Here is a 19928-nt window from a genome sequence, read left to right as displayed (position 1 = left end):
CGAGAAAAAGAAAAACGACAAACGCTCGCTAGAACGAACGAACGGACGAACGCTCACTAATTAAATAAACCAGAAAAACCAATCTATTTTTAAAAAACCAAAACTAAAAAACCCGATGAAAACCGATTTTTTTAAACGACGGCACGGAAAACGAGGCGCGGCGAACCTCGGTGGCGGGATCCGGCGGCGGTGGCGGTGGCGGTGGATTGGCGCGGATTAGGGTTTCCCCCCGGGGCTGGGCCTCGGCTTATAAAGCCCTCCCCGGCCAGTGTCCAGGTCGGACACGGCCCGTTAAGTCGGTTCGTAGTTTTTTAATTATTCCGCTCGGAAGAAAAATAAAAAGAAATACTAAACGGACTCTAAAAATTCCGAAATAAATTTTCACGGGCTTCTAAAATCAAGCCGCACAAGGTGAACATTTATTTGGGACCTAAATGCAATTTTGAAAAACGCACATTTTCCTAAATTCAAATAAAACACCGAAAAACTCTGAAAAAAAATCTTATTTTGATTTTATTATTTGATCCTCAATATTTCTTTATTTTGGGAAAGACATTTTATTCCCTCTCTCATATTTTTGTAATAGAAATAATTGATGATAAAATAAATAAAATCAAATGATCCTATTCTCAAAATTTGAGAAAACTCAAATATGAAAATAACGAAATCCCCAACTCTCTCCGTGGGTCATTGAGTTGCGTAGAATTTCTAGGATCAACAAAAATGCAAAATAAAATATGATATGCATGATGATCTAATGTATAACATTCCAAATTGAAAATTTGGGATGTTACAAACCTACCCCCCTTAAGATGAATCTCGCCCTCGAGATTCGGGTTGGCTAGAAAATAGGTGAGGGTGGTATTTGAGTAAATCTTCTTCTCGTTCCCAAGTGGCTTCATCCTCCGTGTGGTGGCTCCACTGAACTTTGCAAAACTTGATAACCTTGCTGCGAGTGACTCGACTGGCAAACTCGAGGATCTTAATTGGTTTCTCGTCGTACGTCAAATCATTATCCAACTGAATAGTTTCCAAAGGCATTGTGTCTCTCAACGGTATATAAGCCATCTCCGCGTGACATCTCTTCAACTGGGAAACGTGGAATACATCATGAACTCCTGACAATCCTTCGGGTAATTCCAACTTGCAGGCCACTTCTCCCATATGCTCCAAAACTCGATATGGTCCTACAAATCGTGGCGCTAACTTCCCTTTAACTCCAAAACGCTTTGTTCCTCGACGTGGAGATACTCAAAGATAAGCTCTATCTCCAACTTCGTAAACTGTCTCCTTACATTTTGAATCTGCATAACTTTTCTGTCTGGACTGGGCTACCTTGAGCCTATCGCGAATCAACCTCACCTTTTGTTTAGACTCTTTAATCCAGTCAGGTCCAAACAACTGGCAGTCTCCAACTTTGTCGCATGACAACGGTGTCCTGCACCTCCTTCCGTACAAAGCTTCAAAAGGGGCCATCTTTAAACTGGTTTGATAACTGTTGTTGTAAGAAAACTCTGCATATGGCAAATTATCGTCCCAACTAGATCCATAATCTAGCGCACAAGCTCTCAGCATATCCTCCAAAATCTGATTGACTCTCTCAGTCTGTCCATCTATCTGTGGATGAAAAGTTGTACTGAATTCTAGCCTGGTACCCAAAGTTTCGAGCAACTTCTTCCAGAACTTTGAGGTAAACTGGGTTCCTCTATCTGATACGATACTCCTTGGAACTCCATGCAGACATACGATCCTGGTCATGTATATCTTTGCCAACTTAGCACTGGTGTAAGTGGTCCTTACTGGGATGAAATGAGCTACTTTCATCAATCGATCGACTACAACCCAAATCGAGTCATAGCCTGAACGAGTCCTAGGCAATCCCGTGATAAAATCCATGTCTAGCTTATCCCACTTCAATTTGGGTATCGGCAATGGTTGTATCAATCCTGATGGCTTCTGATGCTCTGCCTTTACTCTCTGACATACATCACAGACTGCTACATACTCCGCAATATCCTTCTTCATTCCGGTCCACCAGAAAATATCCTTCAAATCCAGATACATCTTGGTATTTCCTGGGTGAATTGAATATGGTGAGTCGTGTGCCTCTTGCAAAATCAACTTCCTGATCTCTGGGTCATTGGGCACGTAAAAACGGTCTTCAAACCATAGGGTGTCGTTCTCATCCTCACGAAATCCTTTAGCTTTTCCTTTGCTCAGTTTCTCCTTTATAGCGGCAATCTCTTTGTCAGCTTTCTGAGCTTCCCTGATTTTATCAATCAAGGTTGACTGAATCTCCAATGCTGCTACATAGCCTCTCGGAACTATTTCCAAACATAGTTCACGAAGATTTTCGGCTAACTCCCTTGGTATTTCTCCCGTCATTAACGTATTGACATGGCTCTTACAGCTTAATGCGTCAGCTACTACATTAGCCTTTCCGGGGTGATAATGCAATTTCATATCGTAATCCTTGATAAGCTCCAACCATCTCCTTTGTCTGAGGTTTAACTCCTTCTATGTGAAAATGTACTTCAAAATCTTATGATCTGTGTACACCTCACAATGATTTCCAATGAGAAAATGTCTCGATGATTTCAAAGCATGCACTACGGCTGCTAACTCCAAATCATGCGTGGCATAATTCAACTCATGAGGCTTCAGTTGTCTTGAGGCATATGAAACAACTCTCCCTTCCTGCATAAGCACTGCTCCAAGTCCTCGACGTGAAGCGTCGCAATACACCTCATAATCCTTGGTCTGGTCTGGCAAAATCAACACTGGTGAGGTAACCAAACGTTTCTTCAACTCTTGGAAACTAGCCTCACATTCCTCTGTCCATATGAGCTTGGTATCCTTCTTTAATAACTCCGTCATAGGCTTCGCAATCTTTGAGAAATTCTCAATAAATCTCCGATGGTATCCTACGAGTCCAAGAAAACTCCGGATCTCTCCAACTGTTGTTGGGGCTTCCCACTTGGTCACGGTTTCAACTTTAGCGGGATCTACTGCTATTCCTTCTCCGGATATAACGTGTCCGAGGAATCCTACTTCCTTCAACCAAAACTCACATTTGCTGAACTTGGCATACAATTGATGTTCTTTGAGCTTTCCAAGTACCAAACGCAAATGCTCCTTATGCTCCTCTTCATTCTTCGGATAAACCAGGATATCATCAATGAACACTACGACGAACTTATCCAAGAACTTCATAAACACTTTGTTCATCATGTTCATAAAATAGGCAGGTGCGTTAGTCAGACCAAATGACATAACGGTATACTCATACAGCCCATACCTGGTGGTAAAAGCTGTCTTAGGTATATCCTGTTCTCGAATCTTCAACTGGTGGTATCCTGATCGCAGATCGATCTTGGAAAATACCTTAGCTCCTTGCAATCGATCAAACAGATCGTTGATCATTGGTAGTGGGTACTTGTTCTTGATCGTTACTTCATTCAATCCTCGATAATCAACAACCATCCTTAATGATCCATCCTTCTTCTCCACTAGAAGTACTGGTGATCCCCAAGACGAAGAACTTGGGCGAATATATCCCTTATCCAGTAACTCCTTAATCTGCTTCTTAATTTCCACCAAATCCTTTGCTGGCATCCTATATGGTCTCTTTGATATTGGCCCTGTGCCTGGCAATAGCTCAATCAAAAACTCAATATCTCTATCCGGTGGCATGCCTGGCAACTCCTCTGGAAATACATCAGGGAAATCCCTTACCACTGGTGCTTCCTCCTGCACAACTCCTGTTAAGCAATTTACTTGAGTCCTCTTTGGCACATGTCGGGATACATACTTGATCCTTCTCCCTTCTGGGGTGGTAAGCAAAATTGACTTACTAGCACATTCTATATTCCCTTCATACTTTGATAACCAATCCATGCCTAATATCACATCCAATCCTTGAGATTCCAATACTATTAGGTCTGAGGGAAAAACATAGTTACCAATCCTTAATGGTAACCGATCACACCATAGACTAGCCACATACTCTACTTCGGGCGAGGTTACTAACATGGGTGACCTAAGGGCTTGGTTTGGTAGGTTATACTTATCCACAAATCCCCTTGAGATGTATGAATGCGATGCACCAGTATCAAAAAGAACGAGTGCTGTAAATGACTTAACCAAAAACTTACCTATTACTGCATCGGGCTGAGCTTCAACCTCCTCCACGTTAACGTGGTTCACCTATCCCCTATTGAAAGGGTTCGGCTTCTTCCCAGAACTTCCATTGCCATTTTGGCCTTCAGGACATTCATTGGCATAATGTCCGGTCTTCGAACACTTAAAGCAAGTGACTTGGCTCAAGTCCTTCTTGGCTGGGGTTGAGGGGTTGGTGCGGTTCTGGCCATTGCTTCCTCCATTGCCATTACCATTCTTGGTGCCATTGGGATTGTGCGAGCTACCTCCTCCATGGGTATGCTGAAAATGTCCTCCTAGTCTAGGGGTAAAACGTGGCTTCTGCTGAGCTCCTGAATTGTACTTTCCTTGTCCATATTTCCTCTTGCGATTATCAATTTGCTGCTGCTTCCCTTCAATCATAAGAGCACGATCTACCAACTCCTGGTAGTTGTTGAAGGTTGCTACCATCAACTGCATGCTCAACTCATCATTCAGTCCTTCCAAAAACTTCTCCTGCTTAGCTGCATCCGTAGCGACGTCATCTGGGGCATAACATGCTAGCTTACTAAATTCCTCCACATACTGGCCAACTGTCCGTCCTCCTTGGCGCAAGTTGCGAAACTCACGCTTCTTCATGGCCATAGCTCCTGCTGAAACATGGGCAGTACGAAAAGCCTACTGAAACTGGTCCCATGTGACAGTGTCGACAAGGAAAGTGGCTGTGAAATTCTCCCACCATGATGATGCGGGTCCTTCTAGCTGATGTGCGGCAAAGTTCACCTTCTCCGCATCTGTGCATCCTACTGTGGTCAACTCCCTAGCTGTCTTGCGGAGCCAATCATCTGCTACTATCGGCTCGGTGCTACTGGAAAACACCGGCGGATTCAGCCTAAGAAAATGGGCTAAGTGGTCAACAGGTGGTGGTGGTGGTGGGTTGTTGTTGTTGTTCCCCTGATTCTGATTCTAGACTAGCAACTGCATCAATGTGTTCTGCTGATGGATCAACTGGGTGAGCTCCGGTGGAAAGGCAAATCCGGGGTCACGTCTCGGAGGCATCTGAGGGTTTAGAAAAGATGAGATATAAGAATAGAGGGGGTCTAAAGAGAAAACACTACCCATATGCACATGAGGCAAAAGCAAACAATTCACTTCAATCAATCAAACAAGGGCATACAATCGATTTATCTATCGCAAAAGTGCTCGGACTACTATATTTACATGGTGGACTACTACTACTGATGAGGTGGTCTACTAGAAATATTCTTCGGTTGCAGACTCCATAATATCTGCTCCAGCTTCATCAACATAGTCATCATGGCTGCTATCTGGTTCCGAGTCGGTGCCGTCGATGATGATGTAGTCTTCCGGGCTAATCTCCTAGGGTTCTTCGTCTTCATCTACTGGCGTAGGGCCTCCCATAAATATTCCAATCTTCTTGATTAGGTCGTCATTCTTCTCCACCAATACTTTGATTCCCTCTTCATAATCTTCACGTGTAGCCTTGAGTTCTTCCTCTAGTTCCTTGATTCTAGTATTTGCCTTCTTCAGGTCTATCATGTCGGCGCACATCTGGTTCTCCTGTCGTCAAATGTGCTGGTTTAGTTCCTGGATAAAAGCTGCGATTGATCTATCCTTCCTGGTGCTGATCATCTCCCAGTGCTCATCTCGGCGCCCACAAATCTGGTAGATAGTATCCTTGAGATCCTTGCGGTAGACTTCTCCAATGCGTCCCATGGCGATGTGAGCTGCCATGCTCTTTCCTAGACTCCAAGTTGGTGCATCAAAAGAAAACTCTATGGGCTCAGTGACTGGCATGAACGTCCTTCCTGGAACTTGAACTTGAATCATCCAGCGCTCTTCTTCAGGTAAAGTGGCGTTGTAGGTTCCCGTGAAGCTTGGTACTCCTATGTTCAGGTATCTAGTGACTTCCTTCAAGTGTCGTCCAAAGGGTGTATTTTCATCCAGTTGTGTGAACTTGTTCCTTGCATCTGCCATCCTAAAAAGTAGAAAAGATGAGAGGTCATAAGAGGAGAGAGTGAATAGTGATCTAGGTCTTTAGCTTAGTGGTCGTGTCCTACAGTCAGCGTGTGCTCTGATACCATCTCTGTAGTGACCAGACCTCAAACAGTCTGATCTCTATGCTCCGGTGTCATCCCTGGATCAGTAATGCTGACACCACACAGTACTCGGAGGATTTATAGCGGAGTAGCAATCACACACTTATTACATCGAGTGTCTCATAAGACAACTTATTACAATAAATATGGATTAAGGCCATCTAATAACGATAACAGCGGAAGGCTTGGAAGATAAGTGAGTCCATCAACTCCAACGGCAACACTGAGTATAGAACCACGACCTAAAAACTCCTTAATCGTCATCTGAAAAGTCTGCAACATTAACGTTGCAGCCCGAAACGGGTCAGCACATGGAATATGCTGGCAATGTAACACATAGAGAGTAATGGAATGAAACAGCTATACTATATGCATATTTGGCTGGTGGAAAGCTCTATGGTTATAGTTTTGCCTAAAGCCAATTTTTCCCTACTTCAAAGGAATAAATTTATTTAACTATCATGTTAGTTGTAAAACATTGAGAATGGTTGAAAGCATTCTCAATCCCAATTAAGCATCATCATTAAACATAACCCAACAAAATTAATTTAGAGTAACATGTTGAGATTCACATGAAAATCCAGGTACTAGATACTCAAGATGTCCATAACCGGGGACACGGCTAACCATGATTAGTTTATTACACTCTGCAGAGGTTTGCGCACTTTTCCCCACAAGACTCGATCACCTCCGTTTGGTTTCTCGCACTACAAGGTGTTTGAGAAGACGGATGACCGAGACATAGTCTTTCAAAAGTGCTAGCACCTTACGAACGGGTAGACCGTACCACCTACATCCCCTACATCTGCTAGTCTACCACTTTAAGAGTTCGCACAACTTAGTCAACTATGCTAGAGCCCATAATAGCTTGCTGCACACGGAAGTTTCTAGTATGAATAGTCTCATGATCCCATTGAGCCTGGGTGGCAGTCCAAAAGAAAACACGCAAGTCCTGGAATACCCAGGTGCCTCAATCCACCCAGATGTGTGTTTAAGTTGCCACCTTAGATAAACCATTAATTAACAATCTCACATCTGTCATGGATATCACTCACCCAATCCACGTCTACTAGCATAGCATGGCAAAATAAGCAAACGTAGAAGTAACTCCCAAAGGTTTGATAATAACAGGTAATAGGTACTACATCATCTACTTCCCATCCCACAATTTAATTAGATCCTAATCATGCAATGTGTGAGGATTGATCTAATGCAATAAAACTGGGTAGTAGAAAAGGTATGATCAAAGTGTTACTTGCCTTGCTGATGATCCGTGAAACCTAGCGATTCAAAGTAACAAGCGGCGCACTCCGGGTATTCTATCACAGACAAAAAAACAAGCATATAATAAGTACTCATCTAATGCACAGGTAAAACTCAAATAAGAGATCTAACCAGAAGGTTCAACTTAAGAACTCCGGTTTGCAAAAAGAATCAAATCGAACGAAGCAACGAAAGTCAAACGGCGAAAGCAAACAACTTTGTTCTAGTAATCTGGATCTAGGGCAAATTTTACAGTAGCAAAACCTTGTTTAAGTTGGTTAAACGGATAGAGGGTTTCGAGACGAAACTCTAGGCGCTTGAATCGCCTGATTCCGATAAACGAGCGAAAAGTTATACTAAAACGAAAATCGGATCAGGAATCGCGATCAGAAAAATCGCGGATTTAATCCGAGAAAAAGAAAAACGACGAACGCTCGCTAGAACGAACGAACGGTCGAACGCTCACTAATTAAATATACTGGAAAAACTGAAACTAAAAAAATCTCGACGAAAACCGATTTTTTTTAAACGACGGCACGGAAAACAAGGCGCGGCGAACCTCGGCGGCGGGATCTGGCGCCGGCGGACGACGGAGGCGGCGGCGGTGGCTTGGGGGCGGATTAGGGTTTCCCCCCGGGGCTGGGCCTCGGCTTATAAAGCCCTCCCGGGCCAGTGTCCAGGTCGGACACGGCCCGTTAAGTCGGTTCGCATTTTTTTAATTATTCCGCTCGGAAGAAAAATAAAAAGAAATACTAAACGGACTCCAAAAATTCCGAAATAAATTTTCGTGGGCTTCTAAAATCAAGCCGCACAAGGTGAACATTTATTTGGTACCCAAATGCAATTTTCAAAAACGCACATTTTTCCTAAATTCAAATAAAACACCGAAAAACTTCGAAAAAAATCTTATTTTGATTTTATTATTTGATCCTCAATATTTATTTATTTTGGGAAAGTCATTTTATTCCCTCTCTCATATTTTTGTAATAGAAATAATTGATGATAAAATAAATAAAATCAAATAATTCTATTCTCAAAATTTGAGAAAACTCAAATTTGAAAATAATGAAATCCCCAACTCTCTCCGTGGGTCATTGAGTTGCGTAGAATTTCTAGGATCAACCAAAATGCAAAATAAAATATGATATGCATGATGATCTAATGTATAACATTCCAAATTGAAATTTTGGGATGTTACACGAGCTAGTCAAGTAGAGGCATACTAGTGACACTCTGTTTGTCTATGTATTCACACATGTACTAAGTTTCCGGATAATACAATTCTAGCATAAATAACAAACATTTATCATGATATAAGGAAATATAAATCACAACTTTATTATTGCCTCTAGGGCATATTTCCTTCAGTCTCCCACTTGCACTAGAGTCAATAATCTAGATTACATAGTAATGATTCTAGCACCCATGGAGTCCTGGTGTTGATCATGTTTTGCTCGTGAGAGAGGCTTAGTGAACGGTTCTGCAACATTCAGATTCGTATGTATCTTGCAAATCGCTATGTCTCCCTCCTTGACTTGATCACGGATGGAATTGAAGCATCTCTTGATGTGATTGGTTCTCTTGTGAAATCTGGATTCCTTTGCCAAGGCAATTGCACCAGTATTGTCACAAAATATTTTCATTGGACCCGATGCGCTAGGTATGATACCTAGATCGTATATGAACTCCTTCATCCAGACTCCTTCATTCGCTGCTTCCGAAGAAGCTATGTACTCTGCTTTACATGTAGATCCCGCCACGACGCTCTGCTTGGAACTGCACCAACTGACAGCTCCACCATTTATAAAAACATGTATCCGGTTTGTGACTTAGAGTCATTCGGATCAGTGTCAAAGCTTGCATCGGTGTAACCGTTTACGACGAGCTCTTGGTCACCTCCATATACGAGAAACATATCCTTAGTCCTTTTCAGGTATTTTAGGATGTTCTTGACCGCTGTCCAGTGATCGAATCCTGGATTACTTTGGTACCTCCTTGCTAAACTAATAGCAAAGCACACATCAGGTCTGGTACACAGCATTGCATACATGATAGAGCCTATGGCTGAAGCATAGGGAACACCTTTCATTTTCTCTTTATCTTATGTAGTTGTCGGGCATTGAGTCTGACTCAACTTCACACCTTGTAACACAGGCAAGAACACTTTCTTTGCTTGATCCATTTTGAACTTCTTCTACAATTTTCTCAAGGTACGTGCTTTGTGAAAGTCCAATTAGGCGTATTGATCTATCTCTATAGATCTTGATGCCCAATATATAAGCAGCTTCACTGAGGACTTTTATTGAAAAAAATCTTATTCAAGTATCCTTTCATGCTATTCAGAAATTCAGTGTCATTTCCGATCAAAAATATGTCATCTACATATAATATCAGAAATGCTACAGAGCTCCCACTCACTTTCTTGTAAATACAGGATTCTCCAAAAGTTTGTATAAAACCATATGCTATGATCACACTATCAAAGCATATATTCCAACTCCGAGAGGCTTGCACCAGTCCATAAATGGATCGCTGGAGCTTGCACACTTTGTTAGCACCTTTTGGATTAACAAAACCTTCTGGTTGCATCATATACAACTCTTCTTTAAGATATCCATTAAGGGATGCAGTTTTGACATCCATTTGCCAAATTTCATAATCATAAAATGCGGCAATTGCTAACATGATTCGGACGGACTTAAGCATCGCTACGGGTGAGAAAGTCTCATCGTAGTCAACTCCTTGAACTTGTTGAAAACCTTTTGTAACTTGTAGAGCTTTGTAGACAGTAATATTACCGTCAGCGTCAGTCTTCTTCTTGAAGATCCATTTATTCTCTATGGCCTGCCGATCATCGGGCAAGTCAACAAAATTCCACACTTTGTTCTCATACATGGATCCCATCTCAGATTTCACGGCCTCAAGCCATTTTGTGTAATATGGGCTCATCATCGCTTCCTCATAGTTCATAGGTTCATCATGGTCAAGTAACATGACTTCCAGAATAGGATTACCGTACCACTCTGGTGCGGATCTTACTCTGGTTGACCTATGAGGTTCAGTAGTAACTTGATCAAAAGTTTCATGATCATCATCATTAGCTTCCTCACTTACTGGTGTAGGAATCACTGGAACTGATTTCAGTGATGAACTACTTTCCAATAAGGGAGAAGGTACAATTACCTCGTCAAGTTCTACTTTCCTCCCACTCACTTCTTTCGAGAGAAACTCCTTCTCTAGAAAGGATCCATTCTTAGCAACGAATGTCTTGCCTTCGGATCTGTGATAGAAGGTGTACCCAACCGTCTCCTTTAGGTATCCTATGAAGACACATTTCTCTGATTTGGGTTCGAGCTTATGAGGTTGAAGCTTCTTCACATAAGCATCGCAACCCCAAACTTGAAGAAATGACAACTTGGGTTTCTTACCAAACCATAGTTCATAAGGTGTCGTCTCAACGGATTTAGATGGTGCCCTATTTAACGTGAATGCAGCTGTCTCTTAAAGCATAACCCCAAAACAATAGCTGTAAATCAGTGAGAGACATCATAGATCGCACCATATCTAATAAAGTGCGGTTATGACGTTCGGACACACCATTACGTTGTGGTGTTCCAGGTGGCGTGAGTTGCGAAAATATTCCGCATTATTTCAAATGAAGTCCAAACTCATAACTCAAATATTCACCTCCACGATCAAATCGCAGAAACTTGATTTTCTTGTTACGGTGATTTTCCACTTCACTCTGAAATTCTTTGAACTTTTCAAATGTTTTAGACTTATGTTTCATTAAGTAGATATACCGATATCTTCTCAAATCATCTGTGAAGGTGAGAAAATAACAATATCCGCCACGAGCTTCAATGTTCATTCGACCACATACATCATTATGTATGACTTCCAATAACTCTGTTGCTCGCTCCATTGTTCCGGAGACCGGAGTTTTAGTCATCTTGCCCATGAGGCATGGTTCGCAAGTACCAAGTGATTCCAGAAGTCCATCAGAATGGAGTTTCTTCATGCGCTTTACACCAATATGACCTAAACGGCAGTGCCACAAATAATTTGCACTATCATTATCAACTCTGCATCTTTTGGCTTCAATACTATGAACATGTGTATCACTACTATCAAGATTGAGTAAAAATAGACCACTCATCAAGGATGCATGACCATAAAATATATTACTCATATAAATAGAACAACCATTATTCTTTGATTTAAATGAATAACCGTCTCACATCAAACAAGATCCAGATATAATGTTCATGCTTAATGCTGGCACCAAATAACAATTATTTAGGTCTAAAACTAGTCCCGAAGGTAGATGTACAGGTAGCGTGCTGACGGCAATCACATCGACTTTGGAACCATTTCCCACGTGCATCGTCACCTCGTCCTTAGCCAATCTTCGCTTAATCCGTTGCCCCTATTTCGAGTTGCAAATGTTAGCAACTGAACCAATATCAAATACCCAGGCACTACTGCGAGCATTAGTAAGGTACACATCAATAACATGTATATCAAATATACCTTTCAATTTGCCATCCTTCTTCTCCGCCAAATACTTGGGGCAGTTCCGCTTCTAGTGACCAGTCCCTTTGTAGTAGAAGCACTCAGTCTCAGGATTAGGTCCAGACCTGGGTTTCTTCACTTGAGCAGCAACTGGCTTGCTATTCTTCTTGAAGTTCCCCTTCTTCCCTTTACCCTTTTTCTTGAAACTGGTGGTCTTGTTGACCATTAACACTTGATGCTCCTTCTTGATTTCTACCTCTGCAGCCTTTAGCATCACGAAGAGCTCAGGAATTGTCTTATCCATCCCTTGCATATTATAGTTCATCACGAAGCTCTTGTAGCTTGGTGGTAGTGATTGAAGAACTCTGTCAATGACACTATTATCAGGAAGATTAACTCCCAGCTGAGTCAAGTGGTTATGGTACCCAGACATTCTGAGTATATGTTTACTGACAGAACTATTCTCCTCCATTTTGCAGCTGTAGAACTTATTGGAGACTTCATATCTCTCAATCCGGGCATTTGCTTGAAATATTAACTTCAACTCCTAGAACATCTCATATGCTCCATGACGTTCAAAACGTTGTTGAAGTCCCGGTTCTAAGCCGTAAAGCATGGCACACTGAACTATCGTGTATTTATTAGCTTTGCTCTGCCAGGTGTTCATAGCATCTGGCGTTGCTCCTGCAGCGGGTTTGTCATCTAGCGGTGCTACCAGGACGTAATTCTTCTGCACAACAATGAGGATAATCCTCAAGTTATGGACCCAGTCCGTGTAGTTGCTACCTTCATCTTTCGACTTAGCTTTCTCTAGGAACACATTGAAATTCAACGGAACAACCGCATGGGCCATCTATCTACAACAACATAGATATGCAAAAATACTATTAGGTACTAAGTTCATAATAAATTAAAGATTAATTAATCATATTACTTAAGAACTCCCACTTAGATAGATATCTCTCTAATCAACTAAGTGATCACGTGATCCATATCAACTAAACCATGTCCGATCATCACGTGAGAGGGAGTAGTTTTCAATGGTGAACATCACTATTCTACTATATGATGCATGCTCGATATTTCGGTCTCAGTGTTCCGAGGCCATATCTGCATACGCTAGGCTCGTCAAGTTTAACCCGAGTATTCTGCGTGTGCAAAACTGGCTTGCACCCGTTGTATGTTAACGTAGAGCTTATCACACCCGATCATCACGTGGTGTCTTGGTACGACGAATTGTAGCAACGGTGCATACTCAAGAAGAACACTTATACCTTGAAATTTAGTGAGAGATCATCTTATAATGCTACCGCCGAACTAAGCAAAATAAGATGCATAAAGGATAAACATCACATGCAATCAATATAAGTGATATGATATGGCCATCATCATCTTGTGCCTTTGATCTCCATCTCCAAAGCACCGTCATGATCACCATCGTCACCGGCTTGACACCTTGATCTCCATCGAAACATCGTTGTCGTCATGCCAACTATTGCCTCTACGACTATCGCTACTGCTTAGTGATAAAGTAAAGCAATTACATGGCGATTGTATTTCATACTATAAAGCGACAACCATATGCCTCCTGCCAGTTGCCGATAACGCCGTTACAAAACATGATCATCTCATACAAAAAATTTATCATCATGTCTTGACCATTGAGGGAGTCCTGGATTAGGGGGTCTCCGGACATCTGGACTATATCCTTTGTCCGGACTGTTGGACTATGAAAATACGAGATTGAAGACTTCGTCCCATGTCCGGATGGGACTCTACTTGGCGTGGAAGGCAATCTAGGCAATACGCGTATGTATATCTCCTCCTTTGTAACCAACCTTGTGTAACCCTAGCCCCCTCAGGTGTCTATATAAACCGGAGGGTTTTAGCCCGTAGGACAACATACAATCATACCATAGGCTAGCTTCTAGGGTTTAGCCTCTTCGATCTAGTGGTAGATAAACTCTTGTAATACCCATATCATCAAAAACAATCAAGCAGGACGTAGGGTATTACCTCCATCAAGAGGGCCCGAACCCGGGTAAACATCGTGTCCCCTACCTCCTGTTACCATCCGTCTTAGATGCACAGTTCGGGACCCCCTACCTGAGATCCGCCGGTTTTGACACCGACATTGGTGCTTTCATTGAGAGTTCCACTATGTCATCACCATAAGGCTTGATGGCTCCTTCGATCATCGCTAGCGATGCGGTCCAGAGTGAGGCTTTCCTCCCCGGATAGATCTTCATATTTGGCGGCTTCGCACTGCGGGCCAATTCGCTTGGCCATCTGGAGCAGATCGAAAGCTACGCCCCTGGCCATTAGGTCAGGTTTGGAAACTTGAACTGCACGGCTGACATCCGTGGAGACTTGATCTTCGATGGATTCAAGCCCACGGATGCGCTGCACAGTCGCGACGAGCAAGATGTAACTCTGCGTCGGACAGTGTTCAGGAGATCGCATCCGCAGCTACTCCGGCCGTTAATTCGGAGCAAATCGCGCCATCCGAGAGCGGAGGGATAGACCCCGCCATGGAGGCCGCACTCTCAGTGGTGATAGAGCCAGATACTGACTTCATACCTTTCGAGAGCCGCGTTGCCGAACCACTGGATTTATCCCCGGCTACGGACTCCGAGACGCCTACATCCGTGCATGTCGAATCTGACGGGGCACCGATCATGGAGTTCACCTCCGCGGATATCTTTCAACACTCACCTTTCGGAGATGTGCTAAATTCATTAAGGTATCTCTCCCTGTCAGGAGAACCTTGTCCGAACTATGTCCGACTCGAATGGGATGCGGACGACGAAGAAATTCGCTGCCCACCCACCACCCACTTAGTAGCCACTGTCGACGACTTAACCGACACGCTCGACTTCGACTCCGAAGACATCGACGGTATGGACGATGGTGCAGGAGACGAACAGGAACCACCGCCCATAGGGCGCTGGACCGCCACTTCATCACATGACATATACATGGTGGATACACCCAGAGAGGGCAATGGCAAAGAGACAACGGAGGATGCCCCCTCCAAGCAACCCAGGTGCCAACGTCAGCGGCGCCGCTCTAAGTCTCGCCATAGCAAAAATAGTGATAACAGCGCAAGAGGAAATAACAGTCCAGTCAACTCTAGAAGAAACGACGATTGCACCACCCCGGTGGCAGAGCACGATCAAGATGCAAACTGCAAACATAGTACGGATCCGACGTCCGAACACGACAACATTGTAGGATCAAAAGTATGTCTAGAGGGGGTGATTAGACTACTTGACCAAATAAAAACTTAACCTTTTCCCAATTTTAGTTCTTGGCAGATTTTAGCTATTGTAGGACAAGTCAAGCAATCATCTCATAATTCAAGCAAGCATCCAAAGAGTATATTGGCAGCGGAAAGTAAAGCATGCAACTTGCAAGAATGTAAAGGGAAGGGTTTGGAAAATTCAAACGCAGTTGGAGACACGGATGTTTTTCCCGTGGTTCGGATAGGTGGTGCTATCCTACATCCATGTTGATGGAGACTTCAACCCACGAAGGGTAACGGTCGCGCGAGTCCACGGAGGGCTCCACCCACAAAGGGTCCACGAAGTAGCAACCTTGTCTATCCCACCATGGCCATCGCCCACGAAGGACTTGCCTCACTAGCGGTAGATCTTCACGAAGTAGGCGATCTCCTTGCCCTTACAAACTCCTTGGTTCAACTCCACAATCTTGTCGGAGGCTCCCAAGTGACACCTAGCCAATCTAGGAGACACCACTCTCCAAGAAGTAACAAATGGTGTGTTGATGATGAACTCCTTGCTCTTGTGCTTCAAATGATAGTCTCCCCAACACTCAACTCTCTCTCATAGGATTTGGATTTTGTGGAAAGAAGATTTGAGTGGAAAGCAACTTGGGGAAGGCTAGAGATCAAGATTCATATGGTAGGAATGGAATATCTTGGTCTCAACACATGAGTAGGTGGTTCTATCTCAAAACATATGAGTTGGAATTGTGTATGTGTTCTGATGGCTCTCTCCACGAATGAAGAGGAGGTGGAGGGGTATATATATAGCCTCCACACAAAATCCAACCGTTACACACAGTTTTCCAATCTCGGTGGGACCGAATCAACAAACTCGGTCGGACCAAAAAGGTAAACCTAGTGACCGTTAGAGATTTTTGGTGGGACTGACATGCAACTCGGTAGGACCGATATGGTTAGGGTTTGGGCATAACGTAATCTCGGTGAGACCGATTACACAAACTCGGTGAGACCGAGTTCGGTAATAAGCTAACCAGAGAGTTGGTCAGGCAAACTCGGTGGGACCGATTTGCTCTTTCGGTGAGACCGAAAAGTTACAAAAGGGAAATAGAGAGTTTACATTGCAATCTTGGTGGGACCGATCCGCTCTTTCGGTGAGACCGAAAAGTTACGAAAGGGAAACAGAGAGTTTGCAATCCCATCTCGGTGAGACCGAGATCCCTATCGGTAGAACCGAATTGCTAGGGTTTGGCAGTGGCTTATGACAAGTGAAACTCGGTGGCGCTGGATAGAAAGAATCGGTAGGACCTAGTTTGGCTTAGGGTTTAGGTCATATGTGGATATGGGAAAGTAGTTGAGGGTTTTGGAGCATATCACTAAGCACATGAAGCAAAAGGCTCATTAAGCAACACCTCATCCCTCCTTGATAGTATTGGATTTTCCTAAAGAAGCAATGTGATCTTGGATACTAAAATATAAAATGAAGAGTCTTGAGCTTTTGAGCTTGAGCCAATCCTTTGTCCTTAGCATTTTGAGGTTTCCACTTTCACATCCATGCCATGCCAATCATTGAGCTTTCCTGAAATAGTCATCTTGGAATAGCATTAGCTCAATGAGCTATATGTTGTTATGAATTACCAAAACCACCTAGGGATAGTTGCACTTTCAATCTCCCCCTTTTTGGTAATTGATGACAACATATAGATCAAAGCTTCGACAAATGATAATAAGCATGAAATATATCGTCGCTTTGAGAAGTATGTGACAAGTAAGAGCTCCCCCTAATTTTGTGCATATTTAAAATTTGCTTTGGACTGCAAATGCACAAGGAGTTAGAGTCATGGGTTATTCTTCCATGTCACATACATCTTGGTGGAGCGCTTAAAATGATAAGAATGAAATACATGCACTCATCACCAAGAATAGTGAATGATCACATAAGATAGATAAGATGATAATATTAAGCAAACATTAAGTGTAGCTTATGATCAAACACATGATCATCAATGTCTCACGAGCAATGACATAGTATCTCACACAAAAGCAAACAAAGTTCGAAAAAAAACACCAAATAAAACAAGAGAGAATAAAAGCAACACTAAAAGCAACACTCTCTCTCGAAGCCTATGATCTATACATTTTCTCCCCCTTTGGCAACAAGTTACCAAAAAGTTCCTAGAAAATGCATAGTGCTAAGTCGACACTCAGGCTTGATCTTTAGGTGGTGGTGGAGTCCGGAGCACTCCAAGGACGAAGGCTTTTGTAGACGTGGTCGGAGTCGAGGCTGAAGTGGACGCTAGAGCTGGTGGAACTGAGGCTGTAGCTGGTGCAGACGTGGTGGCTCTAGGGTCAGCAACTGGCACTGCAGACGACCTCGGACCTCGTGGCACTCTGGCAAAGGCATCAGTTGTAGTCTTGCCTCTCCTCTCCTGCATGTCATCCTGGAGCTGCTCCACTACAGTCTGAATCTCTGTCACTTTGACATCCAAGTCATAGAACTTTTGTTTCATGATCCTCTCTAAGCTTGCCTGGTTCTGAGTTAGGGTGGCTAGTCCTTGCTCAATCCGTAGGGTGGATGCAATCAAGTAACCAAGCTGCTCTTGTTTGGTTTTCAGGAAATATTCAGATGCCTCCTGTTGAGTAGGCATCTTGGCAGCTTTCTCCTTCCTCGCCTTCTCCTTCTTGGCTTGTGCTTGGGCAGATGATGGCTCATTCTCAGTCATGACCACTTGATTATCTTTAAAGTCTGGACGGATGGGCAGGTGTTCCTTGTCCAATAAGTATATGCCCGTGCCCATCTTAGAGTTGATGAGCTCCTGAATCTGTGGGGCATATCCACAGCTCCTCTTCTGGTCTGCTGCTGTCCTCTTGATTGTTTCAATCATAAGGCTCATGACTTTGAATTTCTGTGGCACGTCAAAGATATGAAGCAAGTTGATCGCGTGGCCCCTGATCATCTTGTGATCTCCAGACTTGGGCAATAGGGTGTGCCTAAGAATCCAGTTGATGGTTGGCAGCCCTGACAGAAGATAGTGTACTGAGCCAAACTTGAACGTATCAAGTGCTTCATTTGGAATCTCCTTGTACATGTTTGACATTGAGTTGTGGTCCATCTTCTTCTTGGCATAAATGTCCAAGTCATCGTCATGATCTTCTGGGGCATTAATCAGCTGAGCCCATTCAGCAACTGTAGACTGGTACCTCGTACCCTCTGACATCCATGCAATCCTGCCATCTGGATAGAAATGGGCTGTGGAGTAGAACTGCATGATGAGTTCCTCGTTCCACTTTGTGAGCTTCTGCCCAACAAAGTCCTCTACTCCACATGCCTTGAAGCTGTCCTGCACTCCAGGGTAGTACTCTTTGTTGTCCTTGATGTATTGCCGATCAACCCATCTCATATCACAGACAATTGGCTTCTTGTCTAGCAGCATTGTCTCATAAAAGTCTTGCTGCTCCTTGGTGTGAAACCTGTAGTCAACTGCAGTCCTTCTCCTTGAAGCATATGGGTCTACTTCTCTCCACTTTCGGAGCCCTGAATCTCTCCTGGGTTTCATATCCTCAGCCACAGGATGAGCATCGTTGTGGTCTGGGATCTTGGGTTTGAGCTTTCTAAGAACATTCTCTTCTTCTTCTTATGCAGCTTCAGGCACTGGGGCCTTGTTCTTCTCAGTAGCTGGGATGCTTCTTGTGTTCCTCTTTGGCTTTGGCTTTGGAGCTGGCTTGGCCTTGGAAGCAGCCGCCCCTGTCTTATGGCATCACCCATCAGCTTGGGTGCCTTAGGTGTTGGTGCAGCTACCTCTTCTTCTTCCTCCTCATCTTCCATGATGGAAGCCTTGCCAAGCACTCTGGCTACAGTTTTCTTCACCCTTTCTTTCCTCTTCTTGCCTTCAGCAGCACCTGGCTCAATGGGAGTGGGCTTCTCAGTTGAAGCTCTGGCCTTTGACATGGGCTGCCTGCCTGCTGGCCTTTTGATCTTCATCCCTGGTTTTATGCCCTGTGCTGGCTCAACTCTCTTGGAAGTTGCTTCCTCTTCTGCCACATAATCCTCATCTTCTGAGTCTGAGGTTCTCTTCTTTCTCTGTCTTGTGGCAGCTTTAGGCAGATTGCTAGGGGTGCTCCTGCTGCCATCATCTGAGGAACTTGAGGGACTAGTGCCCTCACTCATCTGCACTTGCTGCTCTGACAAGTTTTGGCTATCACTTTGGTCTGACATGATGCAAACTCTGACTGCTGACCCTGTGAATAGGTTATAGATGAGATAGAGTGGAAAAGCATCACAAAATGCAGAGATTTTTGCAAAAGAATAATTCAAAAACTTAGTTTTAGTTTCCCACTGAAAGCATCTCGGATCTACCGATTTCTAAACTCGGTGATACCGAAGCAGTTTTGGCACCTAAACTAGTGAACTCGGTCAGACCGAGTCACAGTTTGGTGGCACCGAGACTGCTAGGGTTTCACAGAGTTCCAAAATCGGTCACACCGATAAGTAATTCTCGGTCAGACCGAGTCTCACTTGTGCAATGGCATAAGCCAAATCGGTGGGACCAAGTTCTTCAACTCGGTGGGTCCGAGATGGTTTCGGCGGAAACCTAACCCTAAAATTTTCGAATTAAACCTAATCTACGAGTTCATTAACTGGATAGAAG

Source organism: Triticum dicoccoides, chromosome 2A (genome assembly GCF_002162155.2).
Source record: "Triticum dicoccoides isolate Atlit2015 ecotype Zavitan chromosome 2A, WEW_v2.0, whole genome shotgun sequence".
Lineage (NCBI taxonomy): Eukaryota > Viridiplantae > Streptophyta > Magnoliopsida > Poales > Poaceae > Triticum > Triticum dicoccoides.
This window is presented reverse-complemented; position numbering follows the sequence as displayed.